Genomic DNA, 18,701 nt, shown 5'->3' with positions numbered 1-18,701 from the left:
GTAGGACCTTCAATAGAATTGGAGTTTCAAGAATTTGTCCAGTAATTTAGAGCTTACTGTCTTGTAGGTGAAATGAAATAAATGGAACACTTCCAGGTATTTCAAGCTGTAGTCTACTGAGCTATGACTTTCTGAGGTCTCTTTTAGGACTCACACTAGGTTTCTTAAACTTATCCTACCGTTTGTAGCAGCTCCAAGTGGAGGAATCCATGTCATATCCTATGCCTTTTCCCCTCTTGATAATTAAACTCCTTTTTTAGGATATGGGAGATTGAATTGTCACTTGACCACTGTGTTGATTCATATGACTTACCCATGCAAGTCCGACATAGTTTAACAAAACTTGCCAAAGAAATAGGATAAGAAATAGTACCTGTTATGATTTAGATATAAGGTGTCACCCAAAAGCTCACATGTGAAATGATGCAAAAATTTTCATAGGGAAATGATTAGATTATAAGATCTTTAATTGATGGATTAATCCATTTATATAGATTGTGTGGTAACTGTAGGCAGGTAGGGTGTGGCTGGAGGAAGTAGGTCACTGGGGTGTATCTTTGAGGTTTATATTTTGTCTCTGGTGAGTGAATCTCTCTCTGCTTCCTGTTGCCATGTTCTGAGTTACTTTTCTCATGGCCTTCCACCATATTATTCTGCTTCACCTTGAGCCCAGAGCTATGGAGCTGGCCATCTCTGGAGTTGAGACCTCTGAAATCATGAGCCAAAATCAACTTTTCCTCCTCTGCATTGTTCTGGTCAGGTCTTTTGGTCAGAGTTGAAACATCTGACTAAAAAGAGTACCAAATACTGTGAAGTAAAGTGAATCCAAATTGCTATTGTCCCTACCTTGTGCATTCAAGGAAACAAAACAGGAATAGGGAAGAAAAGTCAAGGTTAGGATACAGATGGCCTCTCCCAAGGCTAAATCTGTAGAAGAGAGTTGGATGATGGAATCAAAAGTCAGGAAGGAGACAGATACATTTTAAGAAATAGTTCCCAAAGCTATCTATTGCAGAGTATCTGAGATGTGTGTGTGTGTGTGTGTGTGTATAATTACATATATATATGTATACACACACACACACACACACACACATATATATATATAAATTTTTGAGTGAAAATTTGAAAAGGAAAATCAGAAAAATGATGCTATATTTTTATCCTGAGCAAAACTGACCCACATCCTTTTTTTTTTAACCTCTTCTACCTTCAGGACTCTTAAATGTGCTATGAAAAAAATAGCTGGTATTCCTATCCCATGCTGAAAGTGTGAAGATTTTCAAGATAAGCAGATGTTGTGGGAAGACCCATAGCTCAGGGATAAAGGGCAGACAAAGGTTTGGAGGGGTGAAAGCAGACATAGGAGGTATTGGAGAGAAGATAGAAAAGAGAGTTTTGAGAAGAGAAAAGAATCCACCTAGAACACTTTTTATCATCAAGGATAATTTATGTAAAGATAACCTTAAAGTCAATAAGGCCCCATGTTTATATATAAAACTAGAAGAACAGTGATTTAGAGTGAGATACGACATTCAACTTTATACCTCTTGTTACAATTATATATTAACCAATTCCTTAAGTGTCTCTTGGATCAACCATCAACATTATGATGAATAGGTTACACCTAAGATTTTTAAGTGGATCTCAGAGCTTTCCTGGAAAAGTATATATATATTTTTTTATCAATAGAGGAATCTGGACAGTTTTGATATATGTGCTATAGGGAAGTAAATTCACTGAGAGTATGATCCAAGGTCACCTAATGTTCCACAGTTGTGTAGCTCTATAATGATGTTAGATGGTAGAAACATTGACATTATGTCAATTGTATTAGGTGACTATCACTGTGTAACAAATTTTAAAATGTGACCCAACTCTATGCTGTTTGCAGTAAACTTACTTCAAACATAACATAGCCATGTTGAAAGTAAAAAAATAGAATAAGATATATCATACGACCATTTATCAAAGGAAAACAATTTCCATATTAATATCAGATAAAGGAGACTTCTGAATAAAGAAAACTATCAGAATAGAGAGGGACTTTACGTAATGATGAAAGGGTCAATACACAAAGAAGACATAGAAATCTTAAATTACTATCACCAAACAACAAAATTTATGAAGCAAAACCAAATAAAATAGAAAGGAAAAATAGGCAAATCCACAACCATATATGAGACTTCAATACCTCTCTCAACACTTATAGAACAACTAGACAGAAAATCAGTAAGGATATAAAAAGAAAACTCCATCAACCAACAGGATCTAATTGACATTTATAGACTATAATCCAAAAGCAACAGAATGCACATTCCTTTCAAGTCTCTATACAATAACACAAAAAAACATAAAAAACAGGCATAAAGCAAAACTCAATAAATTTAAGAGTTTAAATCATTAAGAGCATGTTCTCTGACCACAATAAAATCAAATTACAAAATCAATAGCAGAAATAAAAGGGTCAAAGAGGAAGCATCAAGAAACACACATTCAGATGAATGAAAATGTAAATACCATGTGATAAACTTTGTGGGATACAGCAATAGCAATTATGAGTGGACTTTATCACACTAAACATACATTAGAAAATAGTAAAGATAGCAAATAAGTAATCTAAGTTTCCATCTAAAAAATTTACCAATATCAAGAGTGAAACAGGATATTACTATAGACCCTACAGACATCAAAAAGATAATAAAGGAATAATACAAAAAATCTACACACATGAATTTGAAACTTAGATAAAATGTGCTATCTCAGAAAGCACAAACCATCATACTCAACCAATATGATGTATATAATTTGAATAAAACTACAACTACTGAGAAATTGAATTCATAATTTCTAAACGATGACCAAAAGGTCATATCCAGACTCAGATGCTCTCACTGGAAATTTTGACTAAATATTTAAAATAGAATTTACTTCAATCCTATACATATATATTTAAAATAGAGGTGAAGGAAAGATTCTCTAACTTATTCCATGAAACTACTACTATCTTGATTAATAATAAAAAGACAAAATAATACAAAAAAGGAAAGAAGGAAGAAAACTACAGACCAATATTCCTCTTGACTGTGGATGCAAAAATCTATTGTGTTGATGACATGATAACGAGTCAAAGAAAAAATAAAATAATCATATCAATTTATTCAGAAAAAGCATTTGACAAAATTCAACATCCATTTATTGAAGAACTCTTAGAATAATAATAGAAATTTCTTTAATCGTATAAAGATTGTTTACTAAAAACCTACAGTTAATATTATACTTATAGTGAAAGACCAAATATTTTTTTCCTAAGATTGGGGAAAAAGCAAGTGAATTTCACCACTCTCATTCTACATATTGTTGAAAGTATTAGCCAGTGCAATAAGATAAGAACAGAAAATATAAGGAATATAGAGTGTAAATAAATAAATAAATTATCCCTGTTTGTCTAGTAGAATATTCCAAGGAATTAATTAAAAAGACCCCTTGGACTTAATAAGTATGCTCAGCAAATTTGCAAGTACAAGATAAAAATACATCAATCAATTGTATTTTGATATACTATCAATGAACATGAACACATGGGTATAAAATTAAAATGCAATGCCATTTAAGATTTCTCCCAAAATAAAAGATGTAAATTTGACAAAATGTGTAGAACTTGTATGCTGAAAATACATAGTACTGATTTTAAAAAATCAAACAATCTGTATCAATGGAGACAATCCTTATTCATGGGTTGGAAGATTCAGGATAATCAAGATTATTAGTCCCCGATGAAAGCACTTCTTATAGAAATACTAGGAAGACTTTGCATAGATATAGAAAAAAGAAGAGCATTTAAAAATATCTATAGAATGGCAAGGGAACTGGAGGAGCTAAAATACTTTTGAAAAAGAAGGATAAAGTGGAAGAATTCTCTCTATTCTACTTAAAGACTTGTTGCATAGTTACAGTAATCAAAGCCTCATGGTATTGGTGGAGGAATAGACACATAGATCAATGGAAGAAAACAGAGAACTCTGAAGTACACCATTTCCCCGAAAAACGTGGACAAGTAATTTTTGACAAAAGTGCAAAAGCAACGCAGTAAGGAACGATACCTTTTCAGTAAATGGTACCATAGCTATCCATAGACAACAAATAAATTAATTAATACATCTTCAACTTATACAAAATTGCTAACACAATAGATCATACACATTTATCAAAACATAAACCTAATAAAACTCAAACAAAAACACAGGAAAAAACCTTGAGGATTTAAGTCCAAGAACAGCATTTCTAGACTTGACACCAAAAAATGATCCAAAGAAGGAAAAATGGATATTTTAAGCATATGCAAAGGACCCTGTTCAGAGGATGAAAAGACAAGGTATAAACTGGGAGAAAATTTTTGCCAACCACATATCTGACAGTGCAAATACCCAGAAAATATTAAAGATTTTCAAAACAACAGTTAAAATCCAACTGGGAAATGGGCAAGAGATATGAAGATACATTTCACCAGAGGATATACAGATGGCAAATAAGCACGTGAAAAAGTGTTCCATATTATTAGGTGTTAGAGAAATGCAAATTATCAAAATAGCTAGAATTTTTAAATAGTGAAAATCTAATTCTGGTAAGAATGTAGAGTATGAGAATCACTCATGCATAACTGGTGGAAATATAAAATGATACAGCCTCTCCAGAAACTAGTTTAGAAAACTAAATATGCAACCCATCAGTTACATTCCTGAGTATTTACCCCACAAAAATAAACATGACCTCACAAAAATCTGAATATGAATGTTTATAGTAGCTTCAGATGTAATAGCCAAAACCTGGAAGCAACTCAGATGTTGTTTGATGGGTAAATGAATAAATAAATTGTGGTATATCCAAATCATGGAAACCTCTCCATTAAAAGAACAAACTATTTGTACACACTGCAAACTGGGTGAATGTCTAAAGACCTATGTTGAGTGAAAAACCAGTCCCAAATTTTATATGGATTTTATACATCCTATTTTTTAAATGGCAAAATTATGGAAATGGAGAACAGATGAGTGGTCACCAGGGACTGAGAAGCAGGTGAGGCAAATGGTATAGCTATCAAAGGACGACCTGGGAGATCTTTATGGGAATCTTCTACTTCCTGATTGTATCACCATCAACTTCCTGGTGTGACATTATGCTATGGTTGTGCAAGATATTAACATTAGGAGAAACTAAGATAAAAGGATCATGGGATCTCTCTGTTTGATTTCTTATAGTTGCATAGGAATTTAAAATTACCTCAAAATAAAAATATTATTTTTAAAAAGTTAATTTCACTTATTACAGTAACAAGAAAAATAAAATACTTGAGAATAAATTTAATGGAAGATAGGAGAGACTTTAATATGGAAAACTACAAATATTTTTCAGAGAAAATAAAGAAGAGCCAAATAAATGGTAAAATATATCATGTTCATGGGTAGAAAGACATAATATTGTTAAGATATCACTTCTTCTTAAACTGACTCATAATTTCAATTGGACCTCAATAATAACACAAGCTGGTTTTAAAATGCATAGAGAAATGTAAAGAAATAGAAAAAACCAAACTTGAAAAGTAACAATATTTGAGGATTGACTTATAGTCTTACTATAAAACAATTGTAATCAAGAAAATGCACCATTAGTATAAAAATAGATACATGGATTAATGGGGAACATAATAACAAATCCAGAAGTAGATCCCCACATATATGGTCAATTGACTTTCGAAAAATGTGCCTACAAAATTCAATGGGAAGAGAGAGTATTTTTAATAAATAGTATTAGAAGAATTAGATATCAATTATTTGAGAAATGTACTCCAATTCTCACCTAATACAACATAGAGAAATAACCTCTAAATGGATTATAAATCTAAAGTAAGGCTAGAATTATAAAACGTCTACAGTAAAGCATAGAGGAAAAAAATCTTGGTAACCTTGAGTGAGGCACAGATTTCTTAGGACACATAAATCACAAACTGTCAAAGAAAATATTGATAAACTGAATTTTAAAAGCTAAAAACTTTCTCTTAAAAGATCCTCTTAAGAAAATGAGGGCTGGGAATATAGCTCAGTTAGTGGAGTGCTTGCCTCACATGCACAAGGCCCTGAGTTCAATCCCCAGCACCACTACCAAAAAAATAAATAAATTGAAAGTCATAGATTAGGAGACAATATTTGCAGTGCATATATGTGGAAAAGATAGGTATCCATAATATATAAAGGAATTTTCTCAGAAAGAAGACACAGGGTATTAAAAATAAACCAAAGATTCAAACAGACACTTCCCAAAAGACCTTATACAAAAGGCCAATGAGCAATGGAGAGATGCCCAATATCATTAGTGATCAGAGATATGCCAATTAAAACTACAATATACTATTCACACCCACTAAGACAGCAAAAATTAAAAGTAAACAAAGGCTGGGGATGTAGCTCAGTGGTAGAGCTCATGTTCAACATGTGTGAGGACCATATTCAATTCCCAGCACTGCAAAAACACATACACCAAAAAACCATCAGATGACTTCAAGTGTTAAAAAGGAGGAACTGGAGTTCTTACAAATTTTGCTGGTCAGCAGATCTAATGCCATAACTCCTTTGGAAAACAGTTTGACTATTTCTTTTAAAGTTGATCATTCACTAACCATGTGGCTTAGCAAACTAATCCAATGTAGTGAGCCAAGAGAGTGTTTTAAATGACTATCTAAAAACTTATTCCTGAATATTCATGGCAGCTAATTCATAACAGCCATAAATTTGAAACAACTGCAATGTCCAACATAAAAGTAGATGAGCTAACAAATTGCACTGTATCCACATATTGGAATACTACTCAGCAATTAAAGAGATGAATTACTGATGGATGCTATACCATGGATAAATCTAAACAACATTATACCAAGGAAAGAAGCTGGACACAAACTACATAGTATATGATTCCATCTAGAAAGGCTAAACTAACTAATCCATAGTTACAGAAAGCAGATCAGTTATTGACTACAGTCAGGGGCAAGGAGGTTGAATGTAAAAGGAAACAGAAAAAAATTTTGTGGGTTATGAAGATTATCTATAATTGTTGTGGATACCTAAATTTTTCAAAACTCACTGAACTATACACTTTTTTTAATATTGGGGGTTAAACCCAGTGGTGCTTTACCACTGAGCTACATCCCCAAGCCCTTTTTAATTTTTTTATTTTGAGGCAGGGTCTCAATAAGTTGTTCAGGGTCTCACTAAATTACTGAGACTGACCTTGAACTTGCAATTTTCCTGCTTCAGCCTCCTAAGTTTCTGGGATTACAGGTGTGCACCGTCATACTCAGTGAACTGTATAGTTTAAGCAGATGCATCGACTGTATTTAATCATTGCATGCAAATGATCCTAGGCCCCTACCTCACACCAGTCCCAACAATTAGCTCATAATTAGTCTAAATGAAATTGCCAAATTATTAAACTTTTAGGGAGAAAATCTTTATAAATTTGGTACAGGCAGATATTTTGGGACATAAAAATCTCTACCCATAAAAGGAAAAAAAAATGATAAATTTGACTCTCCAAAATCTTTCTCCTCTTAAATCAGTAGTTTATAGTCTTACTACAATATATTTGAATCATCTGGAGAGTAGAAAAACCAAAAGAAAAACAGAACACTTACCCTAAGCTAGTGGAATCAGAATATCTTCTTGAGAAACTGACTTGAAGTATATCTCTTTGGCTGTATTGATTTTCAATGCAAACATATCTTACATGCAGTTTACGCACCCTTACATTGCTAGCATATGAAATAAGTGTTTGTGACTGTAGAAATAAAGAAACTAGGTTGCATATAGATAAATTATTCAACTTGTATTCTTTATTATGTACCAGGATTATATTAAATGGTTGGCTATAAAAAGTCTCAGATGCAATCTCTGGCCACAATTCTAGAGGAGTCAGAGTTCTAGATGGGATAAAATTTCTGTGAATATCTGAAGAGGGGGGTGTATACAGATTCTACCTAGTGTGGGAGCTCAGGAGAAGAGTTAGAAAAGGTGTCAGAGAAGCAGAAGGGTTTTTCACTGGAACCAATTCTGGAAAGGTGATTAGGTGTGATCTGGTTATCCTGGGTACCATATTTTTCAAATTCTAAGTGGTCATGCTTGCATTGCAGTTGATCTTTCAATGATCTTTTTTTCTACATTGTCTTAGATTGCTATCAAACAGAATGATCAAGGACACTTCAGGGAGAAAATTCACTGCACTGCAACTTGTCTCCATCTTTTATCTCAGGAGGTCCAGGGTGGTACAAAGGAATTTTCCAACTGTTTTCTTATATTGTTCCTCTATTGTACTTTCCAGATGGTGAACCCTAACTTCCATGGATCCTCCAAGGATAGTGAAGTCAGGATGGCATTTCTGATAGATGTCCATTTAAATTCTCTAATAACTGTTTCCTCTTACAGCTCTAGAGCTTACCCTCTAAGTTGTTTCCGGCAAACTTCTATTAAGCTTATTAGTCAGGTGAGTTAGAACACACTATTTCCATATTTCCTCCATCTTCTTTTGGAGGATATGGGTCTATTGTGTAACTCCTCCATCTCCACAGAAATACAGAAAAACCAAAGGGGGCTTATTTGCTTTTGGGGCTGGTATTGGCATCTTTAAGAAAACACTCCATAGACAAACCAATTTCAGGACATTGGGACATTTGGTGGGAGGAAGCTTTATCTACACAAAGAGTGAATTCTGTACAAATAGTAATCATAAAGGGAAAAAGATGATATTTATGGATACTCATCCATTCCCTAGAGAAAGAAAGATAAGTAGAAGGTAAATGATTGATTGATCGATAGATAGATAGATGATAAACAGATATTAACATGTTTATAGAAAAACCTTGGAGATAGTGCAGGTTTGGTTGCAGACCACTGAAATAAAGTGATGGGTATCATAATAAAGCAAGTCACGCAGGTTTTCAGTTTTCCAGTGCATATGAAAGTTGAGTTTACTCTACATAGAAATCTGTAAGTATTCAATGACATTATGTCCAAAAAAGAAAAAGAAAAGAAAACAATGTACATATCCTGATTTTAAAAAATCCTGTTGCTAAAAATACTAACAATTATCTGAGCCTTCAGTAAGATTTTATTTATTTATTTGTTTGTTTTGCTGGTGGAGGGTCTCACCTTAATAGGGACAGCTGCTGACTGAGCAGGATGGAGGTTGCTGCAGTTTGGGGTGACTGTGGCAGTTCCTTAAGATAAAACAAAGAGGAAGTTTGCTATGTTGTTCTTTTCACAAAAGATTTCTCTGTAGTTTATGATGTTGTATGGTAGCATTTGACCCAGAGTGGAATATCTTTCAAAATTGAAATCAATCCTCTCAAAACCTACATCTGCTTTATCAACTAAGATTATGTAATATTCTAAGACCTTTGTTGTCAATCAGCAATCTTCACAGCATCTTCTACAGGAGTAGATTCCATCTCAACAAACTACTGTGTTTTCATATCTGTATAAGCAGCAGCTTCTCATCCACTGAAGTGTTGTTTTTTTGTTTTGTTTTTGTTTTTTGGTGGTACTGGGGATCAAACCCAGGGCCTTGTGCATGTTAGGCAAGCACTCTACCAACCGAGCTACAGCCCCAGCTCACAAAATATATTTTTTAAATAATAAAGCTTAAAAGTAAGAAATTACTCCTTAATCTTTGGGCTACAGAATGGATATTGTGTGAACAGGAATGAAAACAACATAGAACTCATTGTACATTTCTGTCAGAGCTCTTAGGTGACCAGGCACATTGTCAATGAATGGTAACATTTTGAAAATATCTTTTTTCTTTCTGAGAAGTTGGTGATAACAGTGGTCTTAACTTTTTCAGTAAAGTGTATTGTACCAGATATGCTATCATCCATGCTTTTAAATTCCACTGATAAAGCACAGACAGAGTAGATTTAGTATAATTTTTAAGGGCCCTGGGATTTTGGAAACGGTAAATGAGCATTGACTTCAATTTCAAGTCACCAACTTCATTGCTCCATAAAGAGTCAGCCTGTCCTTTGAAGCCAGACATTGACTTTTTCCTAGCTGTAAAAGTCCCCAATAGCATCTTCTTCCAATATAAATCTGTTTCATCCACAATGACAGTGTGTTGTTCAGTTTGCCCACCTCTCTCAATTATCTTAGCTAGACCTCTGAATACCTTGCTGCAGCTTCTACATAAACATCTGCTGCTCCATCTTGCACTTTAATGTTATAGAAACAGCTTCTTTTCTTTCCTTACACCTAAAAAAATCAACCTCTTCTGTTTTCAAACTTTCTTTTCCTGCAACCTTCTTACCTCCATCATCCTTTGTTGAATTGAAAAGTTAGGGCCTTGCTTTAGATTAGGCTTTAGCTTAAGAGAACATTGTGCCTGGTTTGATTTTCTATCCAGACCACTAAAACTTCCACCATATCAGCAATAAGGTTGTTTCTCTTTCTTATCATTCATGCATTCACTGAAGTAGCACTTTACATTTCTCCCAGAGTTTTTTCTTTGCATTCACAACTTGGCTAACTGGTACAAAAGGCCTAGCTTTTGGCCTATCTCAGTTTCAACCTGCCTTTCACACTAAACTTCATTGTTTCTAGCTTTTGATGTAAAGTGAGAGATGTGTGATTCTTACTTTTACTTGACCACTTAGAGACCATTGTAGGGTTATTAATTGACATCATTTACTATTTCTGCTTCTCATAGAACTGGAAACCCATGAAGAAGGAGGGAGCTGGAAGAATAGCTGGTTGGTGGAGGAGTCAGGACACAGACATTTATCAGTGAGGTTTGCCATCTTACAGGGACATGGTTGGTGATGCCCCAAATAATTACAACAGTAACATCAAAGATCACTGATCATTGATCACCATACAAGATGATAACAAAACAATTGCAGTGTTGTGAGAATTACCGAAATGTGACGTAGAGACATGAAGTGAATGCATGCTCTTGGGGAAATGTCTCCAAAAGACTTGCTCAATGCAGGGTGGCCACAAATCTTCAATGTATAAAGAACATAATATCTACAAACTGCAATCAAGTAAAACATAATAAAAACTAAGCATGCTTGTATATCTAGATCTATATCTATCTGTCTACACATAGAGTCAAACAAATAAACATGCAAGTCTTCCAAGGCTCCTTCTCCCTCCCATGCTTGAGCAGAAAGGAAGCTAATTTGCATGAACAGGCAGATATTCCTGAGGAGCCTACTCCCATCTTGTTTATGGTAGTGCAGGCTTTCTGCTACTTCACTATGTACCACCTGGCCTTTGCTCAGTGAGCCAGTCAGGCTCCCAGAAAAAGCCTTCATTCCTTCCCAACTGTGCCTCCCAAGACAGATGTTCTATATCCAGAACACCATGTCCTGCACTGAGGACTTAGCCAGCAAAAACTCACTATCGACCCTTGTCTTCAGGAGATGATGTAATGTTGTGGAAACGTGGGCTACAACCTCCCCCCAAGGAGGAGACCCAGGGGGCTGGGTCTGGGCATTGGGTGGGCCATTGCCCGGTGTTGTGATGAGTGGCTATGGCCGGTAGGGCTGCTTAGGCGACTGCCTCTCAGCCTTGGACTCTCTAGGAGTGGATTCCACAGCTCCATGGTCAACAAACAGTTCCCAGTGCCTTCTGCTTATAGGTCTTTCTTCTTCCTAGGCTAATGCTGCAGGGTAAGCTGGTAGAGAACTGGTTTCCTCCAGGTCCTTCAGCCAGGAAGAGTCAGAGCCTCAGTCTCAGCTCAGGTCTACCTCAAGATCTGCATATCAGGGGCCGGGGTTGTGGCTCTTCTTTCAACAACTATTTATTTATTAAATGATCATGGTGGAGTGCTTGCCTAGCATTCCATTCCCGGCACTACAAAATAATATAAACAAATAAAATAAAGGTATTGTGTCCATCTACAACTAAAAAAAAGTATTTTTTAATAAAGATCTGCATATCATGGTTTATGGCTCAGTTTCTTTGACTATAATTTTTATAGCGCAACATTGCTTATCTAATGGGGTGGTTTTAAGAGCAACATAATTTAACCCTGTGGATTAGACCCCACTAAATTTGAATACTGATAGGATCTACAGTGAGGTTTATTTTCATGCTATTCACAAAGGAAAAGTTTTAGAAAGCCAAGAATTATATAAACCACATTGTTGGCTGGGAGTATGTGAAAGTACCTCAGCAAATAAACTGTCTTTAAGACACCTCAAACATGAAATAAGCATTCATTTGCATATAGATGAATGATATGATTGCCTCTGCCTGGAATCATTTTTCACTTTCTTCTTCTTTCCCATTTTTCTAACTGACTTATTTATCTTTCAAGTCATGCCTTTACTGTCACTCCCTATGGGAAGTCTCCACTGATCCTTATGCTAAGTGACTTGCAGCTATTGTACCGTCTTATATTATCCCATGTCCTTCATTATTTTAATTACTTGTTTATTACCTGTTCTCCTTGCTAAATTCCACAGGAACAGTAGCAACTGTATCCTTAGTGCTTAGCACAGTTCCTGGACCAGTGCCCAAAATACTTGTTCAGTGAATGTATCAAGGATTAAATGGCCAGCTAATTACAAATCACAGGTTCTTCTAAGAAACTTGTTCTAAACTAGTCACTAAGTGGATGGATTAGCCATTCCTTTAACTTTCTACAACTATCTTCTTTCAACAACTATTATTTATCAAATTATCATTGTACATTGGATACCTTGTTTAGGTGAAGAATCAGACTCAATTCTCTGTCCCAAGCAACACACGGTATCCTCTTCACAGGTCTATAGAACCCTTATAATTCTTTGGGGGTACTTGTTTACTTACTTTTCAGTCTCTAAGAAAGCTGTAAACTCCTGAAACTCAGAGTTAGGATCTCATTCATCTTATATTACCAGACCCAGACACAATGAGGAGCAGAGGACTCTATTATTGCCTATGGGATGATGGATAAAATATGTTAAACTCATAAAACCCTTTAGAAATCCATTTGGCAAAACAAATTAAATACTTTACTTATATTCAGTGTCACTTGAGTAGATCATTCAAATTTAAATAAAAATGCCTATATAAAAATATTCATCATCTATAATAGTAAAAACTAGAAACTGGTTAAAATGCAACAGAATTTGTTGTGCTTTTTGCATGTGTATATTATTATATTCCATCAAATTCAGTAAATTTTCAGCCTTTCGGTCAATCTTTGCCTTCTATTAGAGTAGTTATTCCCTTTAAATATAATATAGTTACTGAGAATGTAGTACTTATAGTTGCCATTTTTTACATATTTTCTGCATGTTTTATGCTTTTTTGTCTTTTCTTCCATTACATCATTCTTTTGTGTGTTAAATAATATGTTCTAATATGCCATTTAAATTCCATTATTTTAAGTTTTTGTGAGTTGTCTTCCTACTCTTATTTAAATGAGATACAAAAAGTAAAGAATTTCCTCAAAAGACATTTATACTACCTTTTCAGTTATTTTTATTGATGCTCTTATTATTGCAGGTGGATTCAAGTTAGCATCTAGTGTCCTTCCATTTTAATCTGAAGGAATTTTCATGTTCCATATGAGGAATGTTTTCTGGTAACAGATTCTGTTTTTTTGTTTTGTTTTGTTTTGTTTTTTGTTTTTGTTAATATATGGAATTTCTTAATATATTCTTAATTTTTGAAGGATACTTTTGGTAGACATAAAATTCTTGATGAATAATGGGGTTCCACTCACCTATTTTAAGCATTTTAATGTCATTCTACTTCCTTATTACTTCCATGGTTTATGATAAGAAGTCAACTATTAATCTTATTGAGAATCTCTTATAAGTGATCAGTCATTTTTTCTTGTTGTTTTCAAGATTCTTTCTTTCTTTTTTTGTCTTTGTTTTTTGGCAATTTGACCATGATGTGTATAGGTATGGATATCTTTGACTTTATCCTACTTGGAATTTGTTGTGCTTTTTGCATGTGTATATAATTATAGTTCATCAAACTTAGTAAATTTTCAGCCATTAGTTTTCAAATATTCTTTTCTTTTTATTTCTTTCTTCTTTTGAAACTCCTATTGATATGTTGGTATAGTTAATGGCATAAATTACTTGTTTTACAGATCTTTGAGATCTACTCTTTTTATTTTATTTTCTTTCTGTTCTTCAAAGTAGATAATCCCAAATAACCTATCTTTAAACTCGCTAATTCTTTTTGTCAAATTTATACTATTATTAAGCTTCTCTAGGAATTTTTTCACTTTAGCTATTGATTTTTCCAATTTCAGAACTTTTAATGTATTTTTTTGATACTTTCTTCTTGGTTATACATTGTTCTTATACTTTCATGTTTTAGGTATGTTATCTTTTAATTCTTTACACATATTTGTGTTAGTAAGCTTTCCATTGCTGTGAAAAAATACCTGACATAGCAGAGGTAAGATTTATTTTGGCTTATTGTTTCAGGTTTCAGTCTGTGATTGGTTGGCTCTGTTGCTTTGGGGCTGTGGTGAAGAGTATATAGCAGAGCTAAGTTGCTTACGTCATGGCAGCTAGAGATCAGAGACAGAAATAAAGAGGCTTGGGGTCCCAAATCCCATTAAAACATGTCCCCCCAATAACCTAACTTCCTACTAGGCCCCACCTCTTTTTATTTCTTTTGCCCCGTATCTTAAAGATATTACCCCCTCCCAATAGTGCCATAGGCTAGGGACTTGACTTTTAACACATGGGCCTTTGAGGAACACTCTCAAACCACAGCAAAATTTATGTTTGCTGCCTTAAAGCTTTGTATAGTAAATTCAGTACCTGGGCTTCCTCAAGGGTAATTTCTATTGCTACTCTTTTTTCCTATGTACAATGGCCATACTTTCCGTTTCTTTGTTATTGTTAGTGTTTGGTAACTTTTCTGAGCTTATTCTAGAAAGTCTGAATTCCCTTTTGTGGGTCAATGAAGACTACTCATTATCTTAATGGACAAGTATTGATTTGACAGAGATTTCCTTAAATGCCTAGAACTAATAAATCTTCTACAATTTGCCAAAGGACTTTCTGTGGGATGTGGCATATCTTCAATGCTCTGGCAATTTGTAACTGTCTTATTTTCAATTCCTAGCTTATGATGGAACTCAAAAGTCATCTGGAGATGAGCTATTAGGGCTATCTTGGGTTTTTCCTAGGCATATATACATCCTTGTATATGTATTTGGCCTTCTGGAACCTAGGGATTTATTGATGCATTAAACATCTCATTCCCCAGCTCTTCCCTTGACTCCACCCCCCCTTTTTTCTAGTCTCTCTCTTTCTCGCTCACTGTCCCCCACTCACCCCATTGGTATCACTTTCGTAGGCACTACAACTTTAGATAATTTCACTAATTGTTTTCAGTATATGTCCTGGGGATGGAGTTTCTCATACTGATTAAGCTGTAAGTCAGGTCAAATATTTACAAGACCTATGAATGAGGTGTCTTCAGAAAGTTTCCATAAAGGAAAAATGTTGACAATTCCCTGGAATTGTCATTATTGCTATTATTTTTAAATTAATCTCATGCCAAGGTTTGCTTGATTTTAAGTTGCTTTATTTCTTCAAGTTAATTTATTTTTAATACTTAGCAGTTTCTCGGTGTTGGATACTGCGGTAAATATTTCCCATACTTTTTCTGATTGAATCCTCGAATAATCATAATTATAATCATAATCATTGAATAATCATTTGAAGTAGGTATAGAAGTAGATATTACCCCATTTTGCAATGAGAAACTGAAACTTATTGAGATGAAGAAAGGTCAGACATCTAGAAGGTGACGGAATCACTATACTCTCCATGCCTCTCCCACCAAAGTTCCTGCTGTCAATTAATTGTTGTATATTGAAGTATGACCTTTGATGATCCAAAGCCACCAGTGTCTGTGTTCCAGTTTGACAATGGCTCGGTGCAGCTTGAACAACTTCAGAGGAAAACAATGTAGTCAGAGATGCATCATAGACACATGAATGGAACCTCCCATGTATCAGAAGATTCACGAGTTCATGGCCTCAAGAAGCAGAAGCCAAAGCAGGAGAGAAGAAATAAGAGCATGCTACATAGTGGCTAAGAAAACTATGTTTATGTGTAAAGAGTGATAACTCAGGATCCTCCCATGGGCATGGAAATTTTCTAAAAGACATTAGAGGTTATTCTATATAAAATAAATACAATTATTTATTGCTAATATAGGTTTACTAGATTTGGCAGATAAAAATATAGGACACTCACTTAGATTTGAATTTCAGATAAATGAGCAGGGTTCTTTTATATTTAGCATAAAATAATTTTTTAGCAATTATTACATGGGACACACTAATATTAACAAGTTACTTATTATTTATCTGAAATTTCAGTCTAACTGAATGTCTTGTATTTTGTCTGGCAACCCTATTTAACGTGTCTTTATTTACCTCCCAAACTACCGAGACGTGAAGAAACCATTTATGCATCACACAGAGATAACTGGAAATGTCACCATGGTTGAAATGCCATCCTAAGCATCTTGCATCATTCATATAGTACTGTATGACCTTGAACATGTTTGTATATCCATACCTGAGTTCCTCCTATTGCAAAATAGAATTCTCAGTAAAGATAAGGAGAGCCAGTAAATGAATGTGAGGTTCCTTTGTTCAGTGTCTTATGCATGCTAATTTTCAAAAGGAACCATAGTATAATTTTGAAGTTTCTTTATACTTCCTTGACAGTTGTGGGATCAGCATTCCTCTTTCTTCTCCATTACATTTTTTTAAAATCTTTATTAAAGATAGGAAGTTAAAAATTGACCAGCAGGCTTGGAGAACTGATATGTAGTGCTGACACATTCTATAATTGATACATATTCTGTTCAGGAGGAAAATCTCCCTTTGTCCTTCAAATCCGGCAAGAAATTTCTGAACAAGATGCTCAATATTCCTTCCTTCTCCCTCAAGAAAGGCCAAAATATCTGTAAGGCCCCAAGTCGGTCTTCATCTGTGCCCCTCAGCTGTGTTATCTATACACAGCTTGTGGCCCAGGCAGGAGAGGATTCCAGGGAATCAGGCAGCCATAAGGAAGCAAGCTGTGAAAAATTCTCTTGGTATATCAGGTTCTCACTCAGAATTCCAGGAGAGACCCTGACCTCCACAGGTTGAAGCCAGAAAGGGTCCTGGGCCTACTTTGTAAAATCCCTTGATTTACTAGTATCATCCCTGCACACCCAATGAATGGCCTGCTACCTTCTCCATTAAACACATATGTTCAAAGATTTGTACATTGCCTCATGAGTCTCTGTAACAGATCTGTTTGATCCTGTTTGAAGGTAAAACTTAAGTGCTACAAAAATGACAAATTTATTATTTTCATATAGATTCTTTGAATCACAACAGGTCTGACTGAACAGGTCTGATTTTTTTTTTTTTTTAGCATTTCTAAGGATTTTAGACTCTTATACAGAAAAGATCTGAAGATATAGTTATAGTCTCTTTTAGCACTTGCTAATTTTTTTTCTTCATAGTTGTTCCCACTGGAAACATGTTGAAAAAAAGTGATTTTTGTCCCCAATTTTTTATTTGCTCCATTCATGTAGGATCTAAATGTAACTTTGAGATATTTATAGGGTCTCAGGTCCCCCTGGAAAGGAATCCTGATAATGATTTGTAACAAAATCTTTGTAAAGTTTAATGAAAGATGCAAAGTAAAATATCCTAAAAATTTAGAATTCATAAGATTAGGATTATTTGAAATTTTATGCATAAATATCTATGTGGTCACCTAAAAATTAAGTATATTTCTTCATTAGATTACCTCTAAAGGCTTACGGAGCTGATCAGACTTTTAAAATTCCTTTATAGGTTGAGATTTTTAAAGAGAAAAAAAATTATTTTTTATGATTACAACCTAATTTAATATATGGGTAGGGTACAAGTGTCTTAAAATATTAATTGTAATTTAAAATTTAAAATAATTTATAAATATAACTGCCATAGCACTTACTAAAGATGCTTCCATTTCTTTGAAATGCACATTGCTCTACAAAAATTAGTTCACACAAATAGACAAAATTATACTATGTACATATATAGATATGCCACAGTGAATTCCATTTTTATGTTTATTGATAAGGCACCAATTAAAAAATAAATAGAAGCGACGCAGGGATACAGTGCTGCAGTTTCTGCCAGCCGTGCAAGCACCGTACTCAGTGCTGAATTCTGGGTTCAAGACAGGGGAAGGAAGCGGTCCAATTCGGTTCTCCACACCGGTCAGACTACAGAGGAGGCCAGCGGCCACCATCTTGGAGAGCTGACATCACCATCCCTGTTTTCGACTGACCGCAGCTCATTCAGCCATAGAACAGGTAATTTCAGGCTGCCATTCGCCTGCGGCTTGCAGACAGATTACTCAGGCTCAGTGCTAAATAACCCGCGGAAACTGCTTCTTGGAGCCTGCTCTTATCAGAGCATACACCGAGCACGGAGCGGCCGAGTTCCGGCTCCCGGAACTGCTCTGGCCCAGGGCTAAGGAGCCCGCGGAAACTGCTTCTCGGTCCGGGTCCTGCTGAGTACTGTGGAGGTAAATACCAACCGAGCCTTCGTGGGCAGTGGCAACATGACTGAGACGGGGCCTGTGAGGGCCGGTCAGGACTCACCCGTTGCTTTGGTTACCCGGCAAAGGGAAC

This window comes from Marmota marmota, unplaced genomic scaffold (genome assembly GCF_001458135.2).
Source record: "Marmota marmota marmota unplaced genomic scaffold, marMar, whole genome shotgun sequence".
In the NCBI taxonomy this organism is placed as follows: domain Eukaryota; kingdom Metazoa; phylum Chordata; class Mammalia; order Rodentia; family Sciuridae; genus Marmota; species Marmota marmota.
Note: the sequence above shows the minus strand (reverse complement) of the source record.